Consider the following 24,885-nt stretch of genomic DNA (forward strand, 5'->3'; position numbering starts at 1 on the left):
AGCTGAGACTTCCTGTTGTGTCTGTGGTGATAAGAGGAGGCTGCTGTAAAGTGATCTGTACAGCATTGCAGCGTCATGTGACACCAGTAGATAGAGGAGACAATAGCAGCTCCCTATGGAATGACCTATTCACAGGTCACAGAGCGCGCTCAGTAATGTCTGACATTCATGTCTATTGCCGTCTATGTCCATGAGTAGAGATGATCGAACATCAGGAATTTTCAGGTTCCTTTCGAAATTGAACCTTTGTCATTTGATTCCCGATGCCTTCCCGTTCCGTGGGGAAGGTGGAGACAGCCTGAGTACCGCCTGAAAAACAGGGATACAGCCTATTACCTAGACTTTATCCCTGTTTTCCAGGTGGTACTCGGGCTGTCACCACCTTTCCCACAGAACGGGAAGGCATCGGGAATCAAATGAAGGTTCAAGTAGGTTCAAGTTCGAAAGAACCTGAAAATTCCCGATGTTCGATCATCTTTATCCATGAGGCTTGCTGTAAAACATGTCACTAAATGCTGTTAAAGGGGCAGTGCGGTGAAAAACATTTCCCCTCATTCCCTCCCCACATGAAAAGTTATATAACTTCATAATATACTTTGGTAGCCGATTCTAGCATCTTACCCCACTTTCCCTGGTCCCGCTGGCTACTGGAAGTCAAGATTATCTTTCAGCCCCGGACGCCATTTTGTGTGGAGACGTAGGCGGACACGTCATGATCTGGGGCGTTCCTTGGGCTCCGGGGCACTCCCTCCCTCTTGGCACGCCTCCCATACCTCCCCAAGCTCTGCTATTGGCTCCTGCTTCACTCTGCCTCTCTGTGCAGCCATGTCAGGACTTTAAGAACTGCAAGTCCCAGCAGAGCCGTTGCTCATACACACTGGACTGACATGTGTATCACCATCGGCTCTGCTTGGACTTGCAGTTCTTAAAGTCCTGACATGGCTGCACAGAGAGGCAGAGTGAAGCAGGAGCCAATAGCAGAGCTTGGGGAGGTATGGGAGGCGTGCCAAGAGGGAGGGAGTGCCCCGGAGCCCAAGGAACGCCCCAGATCATGACGTGTCCGCCTACGTCTCCACACAAAATGGCGTCCGGGGCTGAAAGATAATCTTGACTTCCAGTAGCCAGCGGGACCAGGGAAAGTGGGGTAAGATGCTAGAATCGGCTACCAAAGTATATTATGAAGTTATATAACTTTTCATAAGGGGAAACGTTTTTCACCGCACTACCCCTTTAAGAACAACCCAGGCAAGATGGCTGCCCCCATAACAATGAACAAATAATTAAAAAAAAAAAAAGTCAGGAAATTAGAAACAAATTAGAATAAAAGAACAAGTTTTAGTACCAGACTCTAATCTGTAATAGGAAATTTAGGTGACACATTCCCTTTAAGTTTTCATCTATATGAGGCTTTGTTTGTCGTATTTTTGGCACTATGACAAAGCCCCAATAACTCTGACATGAAAGTCAAGTAAAAGCACACGGCCGTCCCTGGGTGGGCTTGAACCACCAACCTTTCGGTTAACAGCCGAACACGCTAACTGATTGCACCACAGAGACTAGTACAGCTTTAGGCTGTGTTCACACATTCAGGATTGGATAAGTGCTGGAAGACTGGAGAGAATACGCCACTTCCAGCAAAACATACAGCAGCTGATAAGTACTGGAACACTGGAGATCTTTATATAAAAGAAAACTACAAATCTGTATAACTTTCTGGCACCAGTTGATTTGAAAGAAAAGGATTTTCGCCGGAGTGCCCCTTTTAAGGGGTCGTCTCACAAAGCTAAACCTGTTATTTAGAATTCTTTTTTGAAGTTTCCTGACATCACAGGTTATAAATATTCAATTCCTGCAATCTCATTAATCCCGCCTCCATGAGAAAGGTCATAATAAAAAGAACACAATATAATAATAACACAAATTAGACATTTCTATTCTTATATCATTAGTTGAACCCAGGCCGCCTGGATGAAAACCAGGAATGCTAACCGCTAGACCATATGGGAGAGGTGCCAGTGTGTAGGTGGTATATACACTATGTACTGTCATACGGGGGGAGGCTGTGGTATATACACTATGTACCTTCATACTGGGGAGAGGCTGTGGTATATACACTATGTACCTTCATACTGGGGGAGGCTGTGGTATATACACTATGTACTGTCATATGGGGGGAGGCTGTGGTATATACACTATGTACCTTCATACTGGGGAGAGGCTGTGGTATATACACTATGTACCTTCATACTGGGGGAGGCTGTGGTATATACACTATGTACCTTCATACTGGGGGGAGGCTGTGGTATATACACTATGTACCTTCATACTGGGGGGAGGCTGTGGTATATACACTATGTACCTTCATACGGGGGGAGGCTGTGGTATATACACTATGTACTGTCATACGGGGGGAGGCTGTGGTATATACACTATGTACTGTCATACGGGGGGAGGCTGTGGTATATACACTATGTACCTTCATACTGGGGGAGGCTGTGGTATATACACTATGTACTGTCATACGGGGGGAGGCTGTGGTATATACACTATGTACTGTCATACGGGGGGAGGCTGTGGTATATACACTATGTACCTTCATACTGGGGGAAGGCTGTGGTATATACACTATGTACTGTCATACGGGGGAGGCTGTGGTATATACACTATGTACTGTCATACGGGGGGAGGCTGTGGTATATACACTATGTACCTTCATACTGGGGGAGGCTGTGGTATATACACTATGTACTGTCATACGGGGGGAGGCTGTGGTATATACACTATGTACTGTCATACGGGGGGAGGCTGTGGTATATACACTATGTACCTTCATACTGGGGGAAGGCTGTGGTATATACACTATGTACTGTCATACGGGGGAGGCTGTGGTATATACACTATGTACTGTCATACGGGGGGGGGGAGGCTGTTGTATATACACTATGTACTGTCATACTGGGGGAAGGCTGTGGTATATACACTATGTACTGTCATACGGGGGGAGGCTGTGGTATATACACTATGTACTGTCATATGGGAGGGGAGGCTGTGGTATATACACTATGTACCTTCATACTGGGGGGAGGCTGTGGTATATACACTATGTACTGTCATACGGGGGGAGGCTGTGGTATATACACTATGTACCTTCATACTGGGGGGAGGCTGTGGTATATACACTATGTACTGTCATACTGGGGGGAGGCTGTGGTATATACACTATGTACTGTCATATGGGGGGAGGCTGTGGTATATACACTATGTACCTTCATACTGGGGGGAGGCTGTGGTATATACACTATGTACTGTCATACGGGGGGAGGCTGTGGTATATACACTATGTACTGTCATATGGGGGGGGAGGCTGTGGTATATACACTATGTACCTTCATACTGGGGGGAGGCTGTGGTATATACACTATGTACCTTCATACTGTGGGGAGGCTGTGGTATATACACTATGTACCTTCATACTGGGGGGAGGCTGTGGTATATACACTATGTACCTTCATACTGGGGGAAGGCTGTGGTATATACACTATGTACTGTCATACGGGGGGAGGCTGTGGTATATACACTATGTACTGTCATACGGGGGGAGGCTGTGGTATATACACTATGTACTGTCATACGGGGGAGGCTGTGGTATATACACTATGTACTGTCATACGGGGGGAGGCTGTGGTATATACACTATGTACCTTCATACTGGGGGGAGGCTGTGGTATATACACTATGTACTGTCATACGGGGGGAGGCTGTGGTATATACACTATGTACTGTCATACGGGGGGAGGCTGTGGTATATACACTATGTACTGTCATACGGGGGGAGGCTGTGGTATATACACTATGTACTGTCATACTGGGGGGAGGCTGTGGTATATACACTATGTACTGTCATACGGGGGGAGGCTGTGGTATATACACTATGTACTGTCATACGGGGGGAGGCTGTGGTATATACACTATGTACTGTCATACGGGGGGAGGCTGTGGTATATACACTATGTACCTTCATACTGGGGGAAGGCTGTGGTATATACACTATGTACTGTCATACGGGGGGGGGGGGGGAGGCTGTGGTATATACACTATGTACCTTCATACTGGGGGGAGGCTGTGGTATATACACTATGTACTGTCATACGGGGGGAGGCTGTGGTATATACACTATGTACTGTCATACGGGGGGAGGCTGTGGTATATACACTATGTACTGTCATACGGGGGGAGGCTGTGGTATATACACTATGTACTGTCATATGGGGGGGGGGGGAGGCTGTGTTATATACACTATGTACTGTCATACGGGGGGAGGCTGTGGTATATACACTATGTACCTTCATACTGGGGGGAGGCTGTGGTATATACACTATGTACCTTCATACTGGGGGGAGGCTGTGGTATATACACTATGTACCTTCATACTGGGGGGAGGCTGTGGTATATACACTATGTACCTTCATACTGGGGGGAGGCTGTGGTATATACACTATGTACCTTCATACTGGGGGGAGGCTGTGGTATATACACTATGTACCTTCATACTGGGGGAGGCTGTGGTATATACACTATGTACCTTCATACTGGGGGAAGGCTGTGGTATATACACTATGTACCTTCATACTGGGGGGAGGCTGTGGTATATACACTATGTACTGTCATACGGGGGGAGGCTGTGGTATATACACTATGTACTGTCATACTGGGGGAAGGCTGTGGTATATACACTATGTACCTTCATACTGGGGGAAGGCTGTGGTATATACACTATGTACCTTCATACTGGGGGAAGGCTGTGGTATATACACTATGTACTGTCATACGGGGGGAGGCTGTGGTATATACACTATGTACTGTCATACGGGGGAGGCTGTGGTATATACACTATGTACCTTCATACTGGGGGGAGGCTGTGGTATATACACTATGTACTGTCATACGGGGGGAGGCTGTGGTATATACACTATGTACTGTCATACTGGGGGGAGGCTGTGGTATATACACTATGTACTGTCATACGGGGGGAGGCTGTGGTATATACACTATGTACTGTCATACGGGGGGAGGCTGTGGTATATACACTATGTACTGTCATACGGGGGGAGGCTGTGGTATATACACTATGTACCTTCATACTCGGGGGAGGCTGTGGTATATACACTATGTACTGTCATACGGGGGGAGGCTGTGGTATATACACTATGTACTGTCATACGGGGGAGGCTGTGGTATATACACTATGTACCTTCATACTGGGGGGAGGCTGTGGTATATACACTATGTACCTTCATACTGGGGGGGAGGCTGTGGTATATACACTATGTACTTCATACTGGGGGGAGGCTGTGGTATATACACTATGTACTGTCATACGGGGGGAGGCTGTGGTATATACACTATGTACTGTCATACGGGGGGAGGCTGTGGTATATACACTATGTACTGTCATACGGGGGGAGGCTGTGGTATATACACTATGTACTGTCATACTGGGGGAAGGCTGTGGTATATACACTATGTACTGTCATACGGGGGGAGGCTGTGGTATATACACTATGTACCTTCATACTGGGGGGAGGCTGTGGTATATACACTATGTACTGTCATACGGGGGAGGCTGTGGTATATACACTATGTACTGTCATACGGGGGGAGGCTGTGGTATATACACTATGTACTGTCATACGGGGGGAGGCTGTGGTATATACACTATGTACCTTCATACTGGGGGGAGGCTGTGGTATATACACTATGTACTGTCATACGGGGGAGGCTGTGGTATATACACTATGTACTGTCATACGGGGGGAGGCTGTGGTATATACACTATGTACTGTCCATAACGGGGGGAGGGCTGTGGTATATACACTATGTACTGTCATACGGGGGGGAGGCTGTGGTATATACACTATGTACTGTCATACGGGGGGGAGGCTGTAGTATATACACTATGTACTGTCATACGGGGGGAGGCTGTGGTATATACACTATGTACTGTCATACAGGGGGAGGCTGTGGTATATACACTATGTACTGTCATACGGGGGGAGGCTGTGGTATATACACTATGTACTGTCATATGGGGGGGGGGAGGCTGTGGTATATACACTATGTACTGTCATACGGGGGGAGGCTGTGGTATATACACTATGTACTGTCATACGGGGGGAGGCTGTGTTATATACACTATGTACTGTCATACGGGGGGAGGCTGTAGTATATACACTATGTACTGTCATACGGGGGGAGGCTGTGGTATATACACTATGGTACTGTCATATGGGGGGGGGAGGCTGTGTTATATACACTATGTACTGTCATACGGGGGGAGGCTGTGGTATATACACTATGTACTGTCATACGGGGGGAGGCTGTGGTATATACACTATGTACTGTCATACGGGGGGAGGCTGTGGTATATACACTATGTACTGTCATACGGGGGGAGGCTGTGGTATATACACTATGTACCTTCATACTGGGGGGAGGCTGTGGTATATACACTATGTACCTTCATACTGGGGGAAGGCTGTGGTATATACACTATGTACCTTCATACTGGGGGGAAGCCGTGGTATATACACTATGTACTGTCATATGGGGGGGGAGGCTGTGGTATATACACTATGTACTGTCATACGGGGGGAGGCTGTGGTATATACACTATGTACCTTCATACTGGGGGAGGCTGTGGTATATACACTATGTACTGTCATACGGGGGGAGGCTGTGGTATATACACTATGTACTGTCATACGGGGGGGGAGGCTGTGGTATATACACTATGTACTGTCATACGGGGGGAGGCTGTGGTATATACACTATGTACTGTCATACTGGGGGGAGGCTGTGGTATATACACTATGTACTGTCATACTGGGGGGAGGCTGTGGTATATACACTATGTACTGTCATACGGGGGGAGGCTGTGGTATATACACTATGTACTGTCATACGGGGGGAGAGGCTGTGTATATACACTATGTACCCTTCATACTGGGGGAAGGCTGTGGTATATACAACTATGTACTGTCATACGGGGGGGGGGGGGGAGGCTGTGGTATATACACTATGTACCTTCATACTGGGGGGAGGCTGTGGTATATACACTATGTACTGTCATACGGGGGGAGGCTGTGGTATATACACTATGTACTGTCATACGGGGGGAGGCTGTGGTATATACACTATGTACTGTCATACGGGGGGAGGCTGTGGTATATACACTATGTACTGTCATACGGGGGGAGGCTGTGGTATATACACTATGTACTGTCATATGGGGGGGGGGAGGCTGTGTTATATACACTATGTACTGTCATATGGGGGGGAGGCTGTGGTATATACACTATGTACCTTCATACTGGGGGGAGGCTGTGGTATATACACTATGTACCTTCATACTGGGGGGAGGCTGTGGTATATACACTATGTACCTTCATACTGGGGGGAGGCTGTGGTATATACACTATGTACCTTCATACTGGGGGGAGGCTGTGGTATATACACTATGTACCTTCATACTGGGGGGAGGCTGTGGTATATACACTATGTACCTTCATACTGGGGGAAGGCTGTGGTATATACACTATGTACCTTCATACTGGGGGAAGGCTGTGGTATATACACTATGTACTGTCATACGGGGGGAGGCTGTGGTATATACACTATGTACTGTCATACGGGGGAGGCTGTGGTATATACACTATGTACTGTCATACGGGGGGAGGCTGTGGTATATACACTATGTACTGTCATACGGGGGGAGGCTGTGGTATATACACTATGTACTGTCATACTGGGGGGAGGCTGTGGTATATACACTATGTACTGTCATACGGGGGGAGGCTGTGGTATATACACTATGTACTGTCATACGGGGGGAGGCTGTGGTATATACACTATGTACTGTCATACGGGGGGAGGCTGTGGTATATACACTATGTACCTTCATACTCGGGGGAGGCTGTGGTATATACACTATGTACTGTCATACGGGGGAGGCTGTGGTATATACACTATGTACTGTCATACGGGGGAGGCTGTGGTATATACACTATGTACCTTCATACTGGGGGGAGGCTGTGGTATATACACTATGTACCTTCATACTGGGGGGAGGCTGTGGTATATACACTATGTACCTTCATACTGGGGGGAGGCTGTGGTATATACACTATGTACTGTCATACGGGGGGAGGCTGTGGTATATACACTATGTACTGTCATACGGGGGAGGCTGTGGTATATACACTATGTACTGTCATACGGGGGGAGGCTGTGGTATATACACTATGTACTGTCATACTGGGGGAAGGCTGTGGTATATACACTATGTACTGTCATACGGGGGGAGGCTGTGGTATATACACTATGTACCTTCATACTGGGGGGAGGCTGTGGTATATACACTATGTACTGTCATACGGGGGGAGGCTGTGGTATATACACTATGTACTGTCATACGGGGGGAGGCTGTGGTATATACACTATGTACTGTCATACGGGGGGAGGCTGTGGTATATACACTATGTACCTTCATACTGGGGGGAGGCTGTGGTATATACACTATGTACTGTCATACGGGGGGAGGCTGTGGTATATACACTATGTACTGTCATACGGGGGGAGGCTGTGGTATATACACTATGTACTGTCATACGGGGGGAGGCTGTGGTATATACACTATGTGCTGTCATACGGGGGGAGGCTGTGGTATATACACTATGTACTGTCATATGGGGGGGGAGGCTGTAGTATATACACTATGTACTGTCATACGGGGGGAGGCTGTGGTATATACACTATGTACTGTCATACAGGGGGAGGCTGTGGTATATACACTATGTACTGTCATACGGGGGGAGGCTGTGGTATATACACTATGTACTGTCATATGGGGGGGGGGGAGGCTGTGGTATATACACTATGTACTGTCATACGGGGGAGGCTGTGGTATATACACTATGTACTGTCATACGGGGGGAGGCTGTGTTATATACACTATGTACTGTCATACGGGGGGAGGCTGTAGTATATACACTATGTACTGTCATACGGGGGGAGGCTGTGGTATATACACTATGTACTGTCATATGGGGGGGGGAGGCTGTGTTATATACACTATGTACTGTCATACGGGGGGAGGCTGTGGTATATACACTATGTACTGTCATACGGGGGGAGGCTGTGGTATATACACTATGTACTGTCATACGGGGGGAGGCTGTGGTATATACACTATGTACTGTCATACGGGGGGAGGCTGTGGTATATACACTATGTACCTTCATACTGGGGGGAGGCTGTGGTATATACACTATGTACCTTCATACTGGGGGAAGGCTGTGGTATATACACTATGTACCTTCATACTGGGGGGAGGCTGTGGTATATACACTATGGGGGAGATTTATCAAAGGGTGTAAAATTTTGACTGGTGCAAACTGCCCACAGCAACCAATCACAGCTCCTCTTTCCTTTCAGCACTGCCTAAAGCTGAGCTGTGATTGGTTGCTGTGGGAGCTGAGCTGTGATTGGCTGCTGTGGGCAGTTTGCACCAGTCTAAATGTTACTCCCTTTGATAAATCTCCCCTATGTGTGATGTGCTACCAGGTGATGTTAGTACTGCTGGTTGTGTCAGCTCAGCCAAAGATGTTAATGTTGTGACGCCAGTGCTTGCCCGGCACACAGGTGAGATGTTGGTATTTGCTTTGTTGATATGGCTGGCTGGGGTCCCTAAATGGTCAGTGACCTGCCGGGCTGTGATGGGTCCCTTGGGCTCTTGTCACGGTAGTCCTAAATGGCAACTAACCCACCCGAACTATTGGTACTGCCACCCACAGAAAGGGGAAAAATAACCCAAGGTGTGCGGCTAGTATGTATAGGTGCTGGTGCGTATAGAAGATGACAGAGTCCCAGTAGTATAAAAATAGAACTGCTTTACTGTGAGGCTTCTCGGTATAACAGGACACGTTTTACAGAACAGATAAATCTTTACACGGACTTTAGTGCTTGACCTTTGTGCTTGAGAAGAAGTAAGAGAGGTAGTTGTTGCAGTGCTTGCAGAGTAGAGTGGAGGAGTTTGGCCAGAGGAGCCCCAACCCAGTGTAGCTATGTACTCTGCTAACCGATCTGCCATGGTAGGGGGAAATTTGAGCCCAAACTCTATTTTCTTCTCAATTTTTCCTAGCAAAGGCAGGATGTTCTTCTTGCCATAGTCCTCCACCCTTATGCTCAACTTAGTCCCCAAGTATTGCAGAGTCTGGTGCTCCTCCAGCACCACAACCCCAGACACCATGGCAGAAAGAGGAGCATCAATTGGTAATAGAGAAGATTTCTCCCAATTAATTCTATGCCCAGACAACTGCCCAAATTCATTCATAGTCCTCATCACAATAGGAAAGGTTTTATTGGGATCCGCTATAAACATAATCATGTCATCCGCATATAGAAGGATTTTATCGTTTCTACCTCCCATACCAAAGCCAATTATTTCTTCTAATCTTCTGCATCAGAGGCTCAATATCAACTGCAAATAAAAGCGGAGACAACGGGCAACCTTGGCGGGTGCCCCTGACCAACTGGAAGCTCGGTGTCAAAACATCGTTGACCAAGAATAGAGCGGCCTCACCCATGCTATAAAATCTTGACCAAAATGTAATACTTCCAATACCTTCCATAAGAATCCCCATTCCACCCTGTCGAAGGCCTTTGCGGCATCCAACGACAGGATGGCACAAGAGAGGTATGAAGGACCTTATGGTCACATGACCCAAAGGTCCTCAATACTTCTATGTGAAGATCAGCCCGTACTACAGGAGGAGGAGGAGGGGGAAGCCTGGGAGCTGTAAGTGCTGTGTATGTGTGTCAGTGAGTGTATATATGTATCTGTGGGTATATGTATATGTCAGTGTGTGTATATATGTATCTGTGGGTATATGTATATGTCAGTGTGTGTATATATGTATCTGTACGTATATGTATATGTCAGTGTGTGTATATATGTATCTGTGGGTATATGTATATGTCAGTGTGTGTATGTATGTATCTGTACGTATATGTATATGTCAGTGTGTGTATATATGTATCTGTGTATATATGTATATGTCAGTATGTGTATGTATCTGTGGCTATATGTGTGTGTATGTCAGCAATGTCTGTAGCACTGGTGTATATGTGTGTGTGTGTGTATGTCAGTTGTGTCTCAAGTGATTGACAGGTTTGCTCCCAAAGATGTTCTGCAGCAGCTTCTATTAATGCTGGGCTCTAATAAAAGAACCCACCACTAATATCTGCTGCATTTTCTTTTATTTCTGGTTGAGTATTTCTTATTACACTGAGATGATTTCCCTGTGTACAGTCTACTCATGGTGTATACATCAGCACTAGTGTCATCACATTACAGCGTATATATGTGTGTATGTCAGTGGCGGATCTGTATATATGTTAATGGTGCCTCTGTGTGTATATATGTTGTGACAAGGCACAAGGTATGGTGGTCGATGGCAGATACGTGTCACCGTGGTTCAAGGCCTCGGTGGAGTAGGCCGGATAGAATTGGTCAGTAACCATAGGTTACTGACAGGTTTTTTCAGATTTAGTATACCTGCTGTCAAGCAGTTGTTCGGGGCGGCTTGTACTGGAGCAGTCTCAGAGTTGGGTGGGATGACTGCTCCCACGTATCCATCCCGGGTTTTCCCTATAACAGCCAGGAGGTGAGCTGTGTGGTAACTCCAAGGCTGGAGCTGGTCGGGAGCTTCTGCTGTGTTGGTTCCAGGCAGAGAAGCTGGAGAATCTGCTGTAGCCTAAAAAGACTGTTCTGGTGAGAAATCCTGTTTTCCTTTAACCCTTTGTGCCTGAAGCCAGGCTATCCTTATGTTATTTGCACCTGCTGAAGAGAAGCTGTTTTGTTACTGCTTGGACTTGGTGAAATAAAACCCAGTGATTTTTAACTCTGCTGTGTCTGTGATAGCTGTGACGGAGCTAACCCCCCACAATGTGCATCATTGTCTGTGTTTGGCAGTGGGGTGGGGGTAGGGGAGCGTACAGGATTCATGGGGCCCTGTACAGTTCTTTGCTATGGGGCCCCATGAATCCTAGCTACGCCCCTGTCCACCTCCAATATTCACCTCACGCATAGACATGGCAAACAATTCTTTATACAGGATCCATTAAGTGTGACCAACAGCATAGGAATTAGCACCTCCCCAAAGTCTCTATAAATCTCGAATGGAAGATCTAGTACTCCAATTAGAGCATCTAGGATGTCTTTATCTTCCTGAGTACGGCTAGGAAGGGAGCAGGATTCCAAAAACCAACTAATATCTTCCTCCCCCCACTATTCTCGGTTTTATATAAATCAGCAGAGTTCTCAAGGACAATATCCCTGATCTTGTTGGGATCTCTTGTTACCCTACCTTCATTATCCTACAAGGCTGAGATATAATTTTTTCGCCTTGGGCCCTAATAATGTTAGCCACTAGTTCTATAAAGTATTTTTGGCCTTAAGAAAAATTTTATGTTGAGCTTTTTGCACAAGGAAATCAGCATACTGCTTTTGGGCCTTATCTTGGGACTTGTTCCTTGGTTACCTCTCCCTTTAAAGTGCTTAGCGCTGCATAATAGATAAAGCGGTAGTAGTAGAAAGGGTTAACATGTCCTGGAAACCTCCTAAGTATTTCCCTCCAGGATATATGAGTGCAGCAGGGGTGATAGGTCCGCACTGTCCTCTGCTACCTGACAGTCCTGACAGCTTCCCACCTTTGTTTTCCCATCTTTATGTGGGTAGAGCTCGCTGATGCTGTCTCTTATTTAGGGAGCTTTTTTGGGATATATTGTACTTTATGTTAATGGTAAATTTTGGTCAATATCCTTATGATTTTATTATTAAAAAAATGTAAAAAACAATTTGCCAGCGTTGTTACACAGGCGGCGATATATCTGCACTTTTTTATACATTTATTATGTGTATCGGGGACTATGGGGGATTATTCATGTATTTCATGTTATTTATATTTTTTATGTGTTTTCTTTCATTTGTACTTTATTATAATGTCCCACCATGGGGGCGTCACCATCTGAGTGTCTGACATAGCAGGGCTGATCTGCATTGCAGTGTATCGTGCCCGTCATAACTCTGCCTCACAGCTGATCCTGATCAGCTTCCGCAGCTTTGAGGATCCCACTAATCACAGTATCTTTAGGGTTAAAGGGAACCAATCACTTAAAACACGCAGGTAACGCTATGGGAATGTGCAGTAGCAGCACCCAGCACACTTCCCAAACCTGCTTTTATACCCCCGTCCTTGCAATGTACAAGCCAAAAACCTACTTTATAAGCTCGGCGCCCTGTATGTAAATGACCCCCAAGTAGTCCTCTGGGCGGGGAGCTGCGGGCAAGTAGTCACGGTCCCTGGGCGTTCTGCAGTGCTAATCACACCCCTCTGGGCGTGATTAGGCTGCATAATTGTGGCGGCGTCATCAGAGGCGCGCTGTCCCTAACGTCAGCACGCCTACGTTATTGCTGTGCCGCTCATGCGCAGTACAGCGGGTCCGGTCTGCGCCGTACTGCGCAGGTGCAAAATAACCTCGAACTCATTGCCGGATCTCCAGCAATGAGTTTGAGGCTTTCTGCACGTGCGCAGTACGGCGCAGACCGGACCCGCTGTACTGCGCACGAGCGGCACAGCAAGGCCTCCGATGACGCCGCCACAGTTATGCAGGCTAATCACGCCCAGAGGGGTGTGATTTGCACTGCAGAACGCCCAGGGACCGTGACTACTTACCCGCAGCTCCCCGCCCAGAGGACTACTTGGGGGTCATTTACATACAGGGCGCCGAGTTTATAAAGTAGGTTTTTGGCTTGTACATTGCAGGGACGGGGGGTATAAAAGCAGGTTTGGGAAGTGTGCTGGGTGCTGCTGCTGCACATTCCCATAGCGTTACATGCGTTTTTTAAGTGATTGGTTCCCTTTAAAGGATCTATGTGCTGATCGGGTTCTGGCACTTGCTGTGTGCTCTGCTATGGGTCCATTGATGCAACTCTACGTCCATGAGCCGGAACGCACCGCAAACATGTCCCTGATCCTGAATGTATTAGAAATGAGAAATAAATCTTAACTCCCTTGGAACACTAACGGCGAGAGGGGGATTAGCTCAGATGGTAGAGCGCTCGCTTAGCATGCGAGAGGTAGCGGGATCGATGCCCGCATCCTCCAAAGCTTTTCTGACAGGGGAACAAACGTGTTACTGTAAAAATAACTAAACAATAAACCACTTTTTCATCCATATGCAAAATTGAAAGTGAAGATATGTTATTATAGATCCCCCCTTACATGTTAATATGGATCCCCCCTTACATGTTATTACGGATCACCCCTTACATAATATTATGGATCACCCCTTACATGTTATTATGGATCCCCCCTTACATGTTATTATAGATCCCCCCTTACATGTTATTATGGATCCCTCCTTACATGTTATTATGGATCACCCCTTACATGTTATTACGGATCACCCCTTACATGTTATTATGGATCCCCCCTTACATGTTATTATGGATCACCCCTTACATGTTATTACAGATCACCCCTTACATGTTATTATGGATCACCCCTTACATGTTATTATGGATCACCCCTTACATGTTATTATGGATCACCCCTTACATGTTATTACAGATCACCCCTTACATGTTATTATGGATCACCCCTTACATGTTATTACGGATCACCCCTTACATAATATTACGGATCCCCCCTTACATAATATTATGGATCACCCCTTACATGTTATTACAGATCACCCTTACATGTTATTACAGATCACCCCCTACATATTATTATGGATCTACTCTTACATGTTATTATATATCACCCCATAGATATTATTATATATCACCACAAACATGTTATTACAGATCACCCCTTACATGTTATTATGGACCCCCCTTACGTTATTGCGGATCATCTCTTACATGTTATGAATCACCCCATACGTGTTATTACGGATCACCCCTTACATGTTATTATGGATCACCCCTTACTAGTGATGTCACAATACCAGAATTTTGAGTTCGATACCGATACTAACTTTTTTATTTCGATACTCAATACCAGTTCGATACTTAGTAAAGTATAAAAAAAAAAAAAATACAGCGGTAGAAATATAATATCCCTGCACTATTACAGTGATACCAATTTTTGGACTATTTTTATTTTATTGTGTTAAAAATAAAGTTAGTGATATCTGTCTAAGACAGCTCTGCTACACCAGTTATCACGAAGACAGCTCTGCTGCATCCGCTATCACGAAGACAGCTCTGCTGCATCCGCTATCACTAAGACAGCTCTGCTACATCAGCTATCACTAAGACAGCTCTGCTACATCAGCTATCACTAAGACAGCTCTGCTACATCCGATATCACTAAGACAGCTCTGCTACATCCGATATCACTAAGACAGCTCTGCTACATCCGATATCACTAAGACAGCTCTGCTGCATCCGATATCACTAAGACAGCTCTGCTACATCAGATAACACTAAGACAGCTCTGCTGCATCAGATATCACTAAGACAGCTCTGCTACATCAGATAACACTAAGACAGCTCTGCTGCATCAGATAACACTAAGACAGCTCTGCTGCATCAGATAACACTAAGACAGCTCTGCTGCATCAGATAACACTAAGACAGCTCTGCTGCATCAGATAACACTAAGACAGCTCTGCTGCATCAGATAACACTAAGACAGCTCTGCTGCATCAGATAACACTAAGACAGCTCTGCTGCATCAGATAACACTAAGACAGCTCTGCTGCATCAGCTATCACTAATACAGCTCTGCTGCATCAGCTATCACTAAGACAGCTCTGCTGCATCAGCTATCACTAAGACAGCTCTGCTGCATCAGCTATCACTAAGACAGCTCTGCTGCATCAGCTATCACTAAGACAGCTCTGCTGCATCAGCTATCACTAAGACAGCTCTGCTACATCAGCTATCACTAAGACAGCTCTGCTGCATCCAATATCACTAAGACAGCTCTGCTGCATCCAATATCACTAAGACAGCTCTGCTACATCAGCTATCACTAAGACAGCTCTGCTGCATCAGCTATCACTAAGACAGCTCTGCTACATCAGATAACACTAAGACAGCTCTGCTACATCAGATATCACTAAGACAGCTCTGCTACATCAGATATCACTAAGACAGCTCTGCTGCATCAGATACCTTGACTGCCCACACAGCTGCTATCTGCACCAATCACCAAAATTGCTGAGGAAGAGGAGGTCACACAGGATCGCACACAGACTATAGCCAGAGCAAGGCCGACCCCCCCCCCCCAGTCACCCCCCACATCACTGACGTCTGCTCCTCACAGTCCCGTCCCCTCCCCCACCAGCCAGCCGGCTCTATCCTCACATGTGCTGCACATCCACCCTCCTCCTCCTCCTTCCTTCTCTCCGGAACCTCCCGCTCTCAGTCTTCTCTCCTCACCCGCCTCCTCCGTCCTCCTCTCCGGGACCTCCCGCTCTCAGTCTTCTCTCCCCACCCGCCTCCTCCGTCTTCCTCTCCGGAACCTCCTGCTCTCAGTCTTCTCTCCCCACCCGCCTCCTCCGTCTTCCTCTCCGGAACCTCCCGCTCTCAGTCTTCTCTCCCCACCCGCCTCCTCCGTCCTCCTCTCCGGGAGCTCCCGCTCTCAGTCTTCTCTCCCCACCCGCCTCCTCCGTCCTCCTCTCCGGGACCTCCTGCTCTCAGTCTTCTCTCCCCACCCGCCTCCTCCGTCCTCCTCTCCGGGACCTCCCGCTCTCAGTCTTCTCTCCCCACCCGCCTCCTCCGTCCTCCTCTCCGGGAGCTCCCGCTCTCAGTCTTCTCTCCCCACCCGCCTCCTCCGTCCTCCTCTCCGGGACCTCCCGCTCTCAGTCTTCTCTCCCCAGCCCCCAGTCCTCTGTGCAGCTCCGGCTCCGCTGCATAAATCATTTCCCTGATAACAGAGTCTGGCCGAGCCGGACTCTATTATCAGAGAGACACCGGCAGCGGGGGTCTGTTACACACAGTAGCCACCCCTGCTGAATACGGAGTGGTTAGATGCCGCTGTCAGTGTGACAGCCGCATCTACACAAGTGCCGGCTATTTGAAAATGGCGCCGCTGGGAGCGGAGGGAGAGCCGCGCAGCGGAGGTGACCGCAGGGGGCAGGGAGAGGCATACAGAGAACATGGCCGGCGCTCAGATAGCCGCCGGCCGTGTTCTCTGCACTGTACTTTATGCACTGCACTATTATGCAGCGTAACATGAAGTATCGATACCAGGAAATCCTGGTATTGAATCGTTTTTTTGCCGGAAATATCGATAGTAGTATCGATATTTCGGTGCATCGTGCATCCCTACCCCTTACTTGTTATTATGGATCACCCCTTACTTGTTATTATGGATCACCCCTTACATGTTATTATGGATCCCCCCTTACATGTTATTATGGATCACCCCTTACTTGTTATTATGGATCACCCCTTACATGTTATTATGGATCACCCCTTACATGTTATTATGGATCCCCCCTTACATGTTATTATGGATCACCCCTTACTTGTTATTATGGATCACCCCTTACATGTTATTATGGATCCCCCCTTACATGTTATTATGGATCACCCCTTACTTGTTATTATGGATCACCCCTTACATGTTATTATGGATCACCCCTTACATGTTATCATGGATCACCCCTTACATGTTATTGTCGTTGTTAGTTTTACAATAGTCAGATACTTTCTAACATATAAAGAGTCTCGTTATTCTTGAACATTCATTGCTATTACCTACAGGGATACATGGAATTACAGCATATCCCATTGTTATATCAGTGCACATCGCACATCTTGGAGGGCTCAGCTGGTAGAGCCACAGGACCAGGGATGTTTATAGCACTGGGGGACAGTATTAGAATAGGGTCAGAGCACAGGGGGACAGTATTACAATGAGGCAGAGCACAGGGGGCATTATTACTATGGGGCAGAGCACAGGGGGATTATTACTATGGGGCAGAGCACAGGGGGATTATTATTATGGGGACAGAGCCTAGGTGGCATTATTACAATGGGGCAGAGCAAAGGGAGCATTATTACTACGGGGACAGAACACAGGGGGCATTATTACTATGGGGATAGAACACAAGGTGACATTATTACTATGGGGCAGGGCACAGGGGGAATTATTACTATGGGGATAGAGCACAGGGGGACATTATTACTATGGGGCAGAGCACAGGGGGACATTATTACTATGGGACAGCACAGGGGGCATTATCACTATGGGGACAGAACACAGGGGGCATTATTACTATGGGGACAGAGCACAGGGGGCATTATTACTATGAGGACAGCACAGGGGGCATTATTACTATGGGCACAGAGCACAGGGGACATTATTACTATGTGGACAGAACACAGGGGGCATTGTTACTATGGGGACAGAGCACAGAGGGCATTATTACTATGGGGACAGAGCACAGGGGGCATTATTACTATGGGGACAGAGCACAGGAGGCATTATTACTATGGGGACAGAGCACAGGGGGAATTTTTACTATGGGGACAGAGCACAGGGGGCATTATTACTATGAGGACAGAGCACAGGGGGCATAATACTATGGGCACAGAGCACAGGGGACATTATTACTATGTGGACAGAACACAGGGGGCATTGTTACTATGGGGACAGAGCACAGAGGGCATTATTACTATGGGGACAGAGCACAAGGGGCATTATTACTATGGGGACAGAGCACAGGGGGCATTATTACTATGCAACAGCACAGAGGGCACTATCACTATGGGGACAGAACACAGGGGGCATTATTACTATGGGGACAGAGCACAGGGGCATTATTACTATGGGGACAGAGCACAGGGGGCATTACTATGAGTATAGAGGACAGGGGGAATTATTACTATGGGGTCAGAGCACAGGACTGTAGAGACGTAGTCTCCCACTCTTCACCAGTCAGCAGTCCACACATGTTAATTTTACAGCCTTAATTTTTACAGCTGTAAAGTTGACGTCGCTATATTTTTGCCCATTTTTATAGTCTGTATTTTTAGACATTAAGGGAGAAGTCCGGCCATATGAAGGATCCCACAGGCGGCAGGAGAGAGTATAACAAGCACTCCTTGCTTACCTCTTCCCGTGCCTGCAATGCACCACCAGACTGGCTCTGAAACCCCCCGCTGATAAAATCACGACTTGGAGATAAATGCTCGTCTCAGCTGATGGACAGTCCCCTCAGCCAGTCACAAAAGCAGAGTCCTGCCCCAGGCTCTAATTTGCTGAGCAGGCTGTCCATCAACCGGATTGTGATGTCGGCTAAGGTTATAGCCTGGCGGGGTCCTGGAGTGGGGATCCATTGATGCAGAGGCGCGGGGAGAGGTGAGTTGGTGAGGTATGTTATTTTTCCCACTGCCACTGTATTTGGGAAAAAACGTCCTGTGGCCGGCCATCTAAGAAGGTGTCATTTTTAATGAAAAATTATATGGGCCGGTGTATTCCGCTATCCGCCGAAAGAAGTGAAATGTCACTTCTTTCGGCGGATAGCAGAATATGACGGCCCATAGAATGGTGTCTATGGGGCCGGCGGAAAGGCGCGCGGCCGTGCGCGCAGACAGCTGACAGAATTCCGCGGATATTATCCGCAAGAATTCCTCAGTATGAACCCACCCTATGGAAGAGGAAATGGAGGAGGAAATGGTGGAGGAGATGGAGGAGGAGATGACGGAGGAGATGGAGGAGGAGATGACGGAGGAGATGGCGATGGAGGAGATGGCGGTGGAGGAGGAGATGATGGAGGAGGAGGAGATGATGGAGGAGGTGGTGGAGGAGGAGATGATGGAGGAGGAGATGATGGAGGAGGTGGTGGAGGAGGAGATGATGGAGGAGGAGATGATGGAGGAGGTGGTGGAGGAGGAGATGATAGAGGAGGAGATGGCGGTGGAAGAGATGGCGGAGGAGGAGATGATGGAGGAGGTGGTGGAGGAGGAGATGATGGAGGAGGAGATGATGGAGGAGGAGATGATAGAGGAGATGATAGAGGAGGAGATGATGGAGGAGGAGATGATGGAGGAGGTGGTGGAGGAGGAGATGATGGAGGAGGTGGTGGAGGAGGAGATGATGGAGGAGGAGATGATGGAGGAGATGATGGAGGAGGTGGTGGAGGAGGAGATGATGGAGGAGGTGGTGGAGGAGGAGATGATGGAGGAGGAGATGATGGAGGAGGAGATGATGGAGGAGGAGATGATGGAGGAGGAGATGATGGAGGAGGAGATGATAGAGGAGGAGATGGCGGTGGAAGAGATGGCGGAGGAGGAGATGATGAAGGAGATGATAGAGGAGGAGATGGCAATGGAGGAGATGGCGGTGGAGGAGATGGTGGAGGAGGAGATGGCGGTGGAGGAGATGGTGGAGGAGGAGATGGCGGTGGAGGAGATGAGAATCATGTGGCTCACCTGTTCCTCATCATGGTCACATGAGTGTCAATCTTCAGACCAGAGAATGAAGCAGCCGGCTTCTCCACCATTGTTTCTCGCTTCAGGTTAGACATTTCCGTGAATCTGTGAAATCGTCTGGGAGTCCCAGGGGGCAGCACTTTCTTACCACCCACTTGGAGTGAAATGAATAGCAGTGGTGGATACAGGAGCAGAGGGGGGCGGTACTCCTGCACATCAAGCCACACCCCTAGTACAACTGAATGCCTCATTTGCATATGGATTAAAAAGTGGTTTATTGTTAGTTATATTTACAGTAATGTGTCTGTTCCCCTGTCAGAAAAGCTTTGGAGGATGCGGGCATCGATCCCGCTACCTCTCGCATGCTAAGCGAGCGCTCTACCATCTGAGCTAATCCCCCTGCTGAGGGGTGAAATAACAGCGTGTACTCCATCTAGTAGAGATGAGCGGCCTGGATACTGGTGGCTGAAAATGTTTGAAGCCCAGAAAATATGGACACAGACTAATACAGACTGATAAAAAGTGGTCCGTTAGAACAGGCCAACAATTCCTTATAATGACCCCTGAAGGGGCTTAAAATGTGGAACACATAAAAATAAAGTTTAGAAAATATTTTAAAAATCCCCCCCCCCCCTTCCCATTCTTTAAATGTAAACAAAAATTAAAATACACATTTGGTATTAAAATCTAATGTTACTAATCTCCCATGGTAAGTGGTTTGATACTGCGATCAGGAAGAGTCTGAAATTAGGACAAGGACAGTCATGGAGAGGATGCCCTCACACCTAGGTGGGCCTCACCTATGTACCGGAGCTTCCTGGACGCTGAGAACACTGTGGGAAATTCAAGCAAAAATGATGGGGAATAACACAGTATAGGCACAAATTCTGTTCCTGACAGTGATTCCTCTCTTCTTGCATCAAGTGAATTCTGTCCACTTGCAATGGTTCCTCGGAGGGTGGCTGAGGCGAAGGAGAAGGTGGCTGAGGCGAGGGAGAAGGTGGCTGAGGCGAAGGAGAAGGTGGCTGAGGCGAAGGAGAAGATGGCTTAGGCGAGGGAGAAGGTGGCTGAGGCGAGGGAGAAGGTGGCTGAGGCGAGGGAGAAAGTGGCTGAGGCGAAGGAGAAGGTGGCTGAGGCGAAGGAGAAGATGGTTTAGGCGACGGAGAAGGTGACTGAGGCGAGGGAGAAGATGGCTGAGGGAGAAAGTGGCTGAGGCGAGGGAGAAGGTGGCTGAGGCGACGGAGAAGGTGGCTGAGGCGACGGAGAAGGTGGCTGAGGTGACGGAGAAGGTGGCTGAGGCGAGGGAGAAGGTGGCTGAGGCGACGGAGAAGGTGGCTGAGGCGACGGAGAAGGTGGCTGAGGCGACGGAGGTGTCCTTCAAGACGCTGGTGCGAAGTATGGTGAGGGCCAGCCAATTCACACTCCAGATTAACCTCCTCTTCTCTTTCAGAGAACCAAATGTCAATCTGGCCGGCCAAATGGATCAAGTTGTTCTTGAAAGTAGTGAGAAGAGCAACACTATTCCATTCAAGTTCCTGCCCTCCCTCCTGCTATCCCACTGCAGTCTCTGAGATACCGCTGCAGTCACTGAGATACCGCTGCAGTCACTGAGATACCGCTGCAGTCACTGAGATACCGCTGCAGTCTCTGAGATACCGCTGCAGTCTCTGAGATACCGCTGCAGTCACTGAGATACCGCTGCTGTCTCTGAGATACCCCTGCAGTCACTGAGATAGCGCTGCAGTCTCTGAGATACTGCTGCAGTCTCTGAGATACCGCTGCAGTCTCTGAGATACCGCTGCAGTCTCTGAGATACCGCTGCAGTCTCTGAGATAGCGCTGCAGTCTCTGAGATACCGCTGCAGTCTCTGAGATACCGCTGCAGTCTCTGATATACCGCTGCAGTCTCTGAGATACCGCTGCAGTCTCTGAGATACCGCTGCAGTCTCTGATATACCGCTGCAGTCACTAAGATACCGCTGCAGTCACTGAGATACCGCTGCAGTCTCTGAGATACCGCTGCAGTTTCTGAGATAGCGCTGCAGTCTCTGAGATACCGCTGCAGTCACTGAGATAGCGCTGCAGTCTCTGAGATACCGCTGCAGTCACTGAGATACCACTGCAGTCACTGAGATAGCGCTGCAGTCTATGAGATACCTCTGCAGTCTCTGAGATACCGCTGCAGTCTGAGATAGCGCTGCAGTCTCTGAGATACCTCTGCAGTCTCTGAGATACCGCTGCAGTCACTGAGATACCGCTGCAGTCACTGATTGTCTGAGTGGTATTTTCCCCTGGGACGTGAAGTAGCAGGAAACCGGAATAAAATGATACCTAATGGGGTCCAGGAGGCTGTTAACTGGGTGCTGGAGGCATGGGGACTGGTAAGTATACATACTTTCTAACATATAAAAAGTCTTGTTATTCTTGTACATTCATTGCTATTACCTACAGGGATATATGGAATTACAGCATATCCCATTGTTATACCAGTGCACATCGCAGCTGGTTCAGCTCGGCTCTGGGGTTCTCACTGATGATGTCATGACCTGGGGAAAATGCCCGTCCCAGCTGATGGACAGCCCCCTCAGCCAATCAGAAGCAGTGTCCCGCCCCAGTCACTGACTGGCTGAGCAAGCTGTCCATTAATCAGTTTGTGACGGCTCAGGTGGATATCCCGGAGCCTGGTGGGGTCCCAGAGTGGTGGTTCATCGCTGTAGAGGCGCAGGGTGAGGTGAGTTGGTGAGGTTTGTTATTTTTCCCACTGACCCTGCATTTGGGAAAAACGGCCATCTCCTTTAAAAAGCTGGTCTTTTTTTTTTCCAACTCTTTCCATGAAAGCAACTGAAATTACTAAACAATCTTTAAAAAAACACTGGAAAAGCCCTTTAAACCCAAGGGAACAGAGTAAGATGGGGATGCGTCCTCCTCAGTGTCACAGCTCAGACCCCTCTAATTGTGATATGAAACCATAAGAAAAACCACCAACCTTTCGGTTAACAGCCGAACGCGCTAACCGATTGCGCCACAGAGACTCCTGAGTGCCAATGCACCTTCTTGTCCGTGCAGAGATTACCAGTCACCTGGAGATGTTCGGCCGATAATTATTTTGCACATCAGATGTGATCATCTGGCGTTTCCCACTCATCTGCTGATCACTGGTACTTTTACATGTCACCCCCTATACTCACCCCCCCCTGCTCCCCCGCAGCTCCTGTCACCCCCTATACTCACCTCCCCCTGCTCCCGCAGCTCCTGTCACCCCCTATACTCTCCTCCCCCTGCTCCCCCGCAGTTCCTGTCACCCCCTATACTCACCCCCCCCCCTGCTCCCCCGCAGCTCCTGTCACCCCCTATACTCACCTCCCCCTGCTCCCCCGCAGCTCCTGTCACCCCCTATACTCACCTCCCCCTGCTCCCCCGCAGCTCCTGTCACCCCCTATACTCACCTCCCCCTGCTCCACTGTAGTTCCTGTCACCCCCTATACTCACCTCCCCCTGCTCCCCCACAGCTCCTGTCACCCCCTATACTCCCCCGCAGCACCTGTCACCCCCTATACTCACCTCCCCCTGCTCCCCCGTAGCTCCTGTCACCCCCTATACTCACCTCCCCCTGCTCCCCTGCAGCTCTGGTCACCCCCTATACTCACCTCCCCCTGCTCCCCCGTTGCTCCTGTCACCTCCTATACTCACCTCCCCCTGCTCCCCCGTAGCTCCTGTCACCCCCTATACTCTCCTCCCCCTGCTCCCCTGCAGCTCCTGTCACCTCCTATACTCACCTCCCACTGCTCCCCCGTAGCTCCTGTCACCTCCTATACTCACCTCCCCCTGCTCCCCCGTAGCTCCTGCCACCCCCTATACTCTCCTCCCCCTGCTCCCCTGCAGCTCTGGTCACCCCCTATACTCACCTCCCCCTGCTCCCCCGTAGCTCCTGTCACCTCCTATACTCACCTCCCCCTGCTCCCCCACAGCCCTGTCCCCAATCTTCTCTCTTCAGGAGGAGCTCTCAGTACAGGACCCGTCTGCTGAGCCAAACGCTTCACAACATATAGAGAAAGATTTGTAGTTAAATAGAAAGTCATCAAATCAAACCCGGGTCAATTGCTTGGAAGGCAGCAGTGCTCCCCACTATACCACCAGCGCTGGATCTGCATCCATAAGCACATCCAAAATATGAGTTAGTGAGGTTTGTTATTTTTCCCACTGCATTTGGGAAAAAACGTCCTGTGGCCGGCCATCTAAGAAGGCTGTCAATGTTTTTATGAAAAAAATCCATATTGTGGTAAATACTTGAAATCAAAGTATTTTAGGAGTGAGACCTTTATTGGCCAACAAAAAGTTGTTAGAGCTGTGAGATTCCGGGATTCACAAGAT

At 48.3% G+C, this 24,885-nt stretch overlaps 3 non-coding genes across 3 annotated transcripts; 1 reads left to right on the forward strand and 2 right to left on the reverse strand.

Annotated features, from left to right (window-relative positions):
• Positions 1 to 1,483: 1,483 nt before the first annotated feature.
• On the reverse strand, positions 1,484 to 1,557 carry TRNAN-GUU (transfer RNA asparagine (anticodon GUU)). The gene has a single exon. It is a non-coding gene; the product is annotated as a tRNA-Asn (tRNA).
• A 12,595-nt stretch (positions 1,558 to 14,152) lies between these two features.
• TRNAA-AGC (transfer RNA alanine (anticodon AGC)) lies at positions 14,153 to 14,225 on the forward strand. The gene has a single exon. It is a non-coding gene; the product is annotated as a tRNA-Ala (tRNA).
• Positions 14,226 to 20,842: 6,617 nt separating this feature from the next.
• TRNAA-AGC (transfer RNA alanine (anticodon AGC)) lies at positions 20,843 to 20,915 on the reverse strand. The gene has a single exon. It is a non-coding gene; the product is annotated as a tRNA-Ala (tRNA).
• Between the last annotated feature and the right edge of the window lie 3,970 nt (positions 20,916 to 24,885).

The sequence above is a fragment of the Dendropsophus ebraccatus genome, chromosome 6 (genome assembly GCF_027789765.1).
Source record: "Dendropsophus ebraccatus isolate aDenEbr1 chromosome 6, aDenEbr1.pat, whole genome shotgun sequence".
Taxonomy (NCBI): Eukaryota; Metazoa; Chordata; class Amphibia; order Anura; family Hylidae; genus Dendropsophus; species Dendropsophus ebraccatus.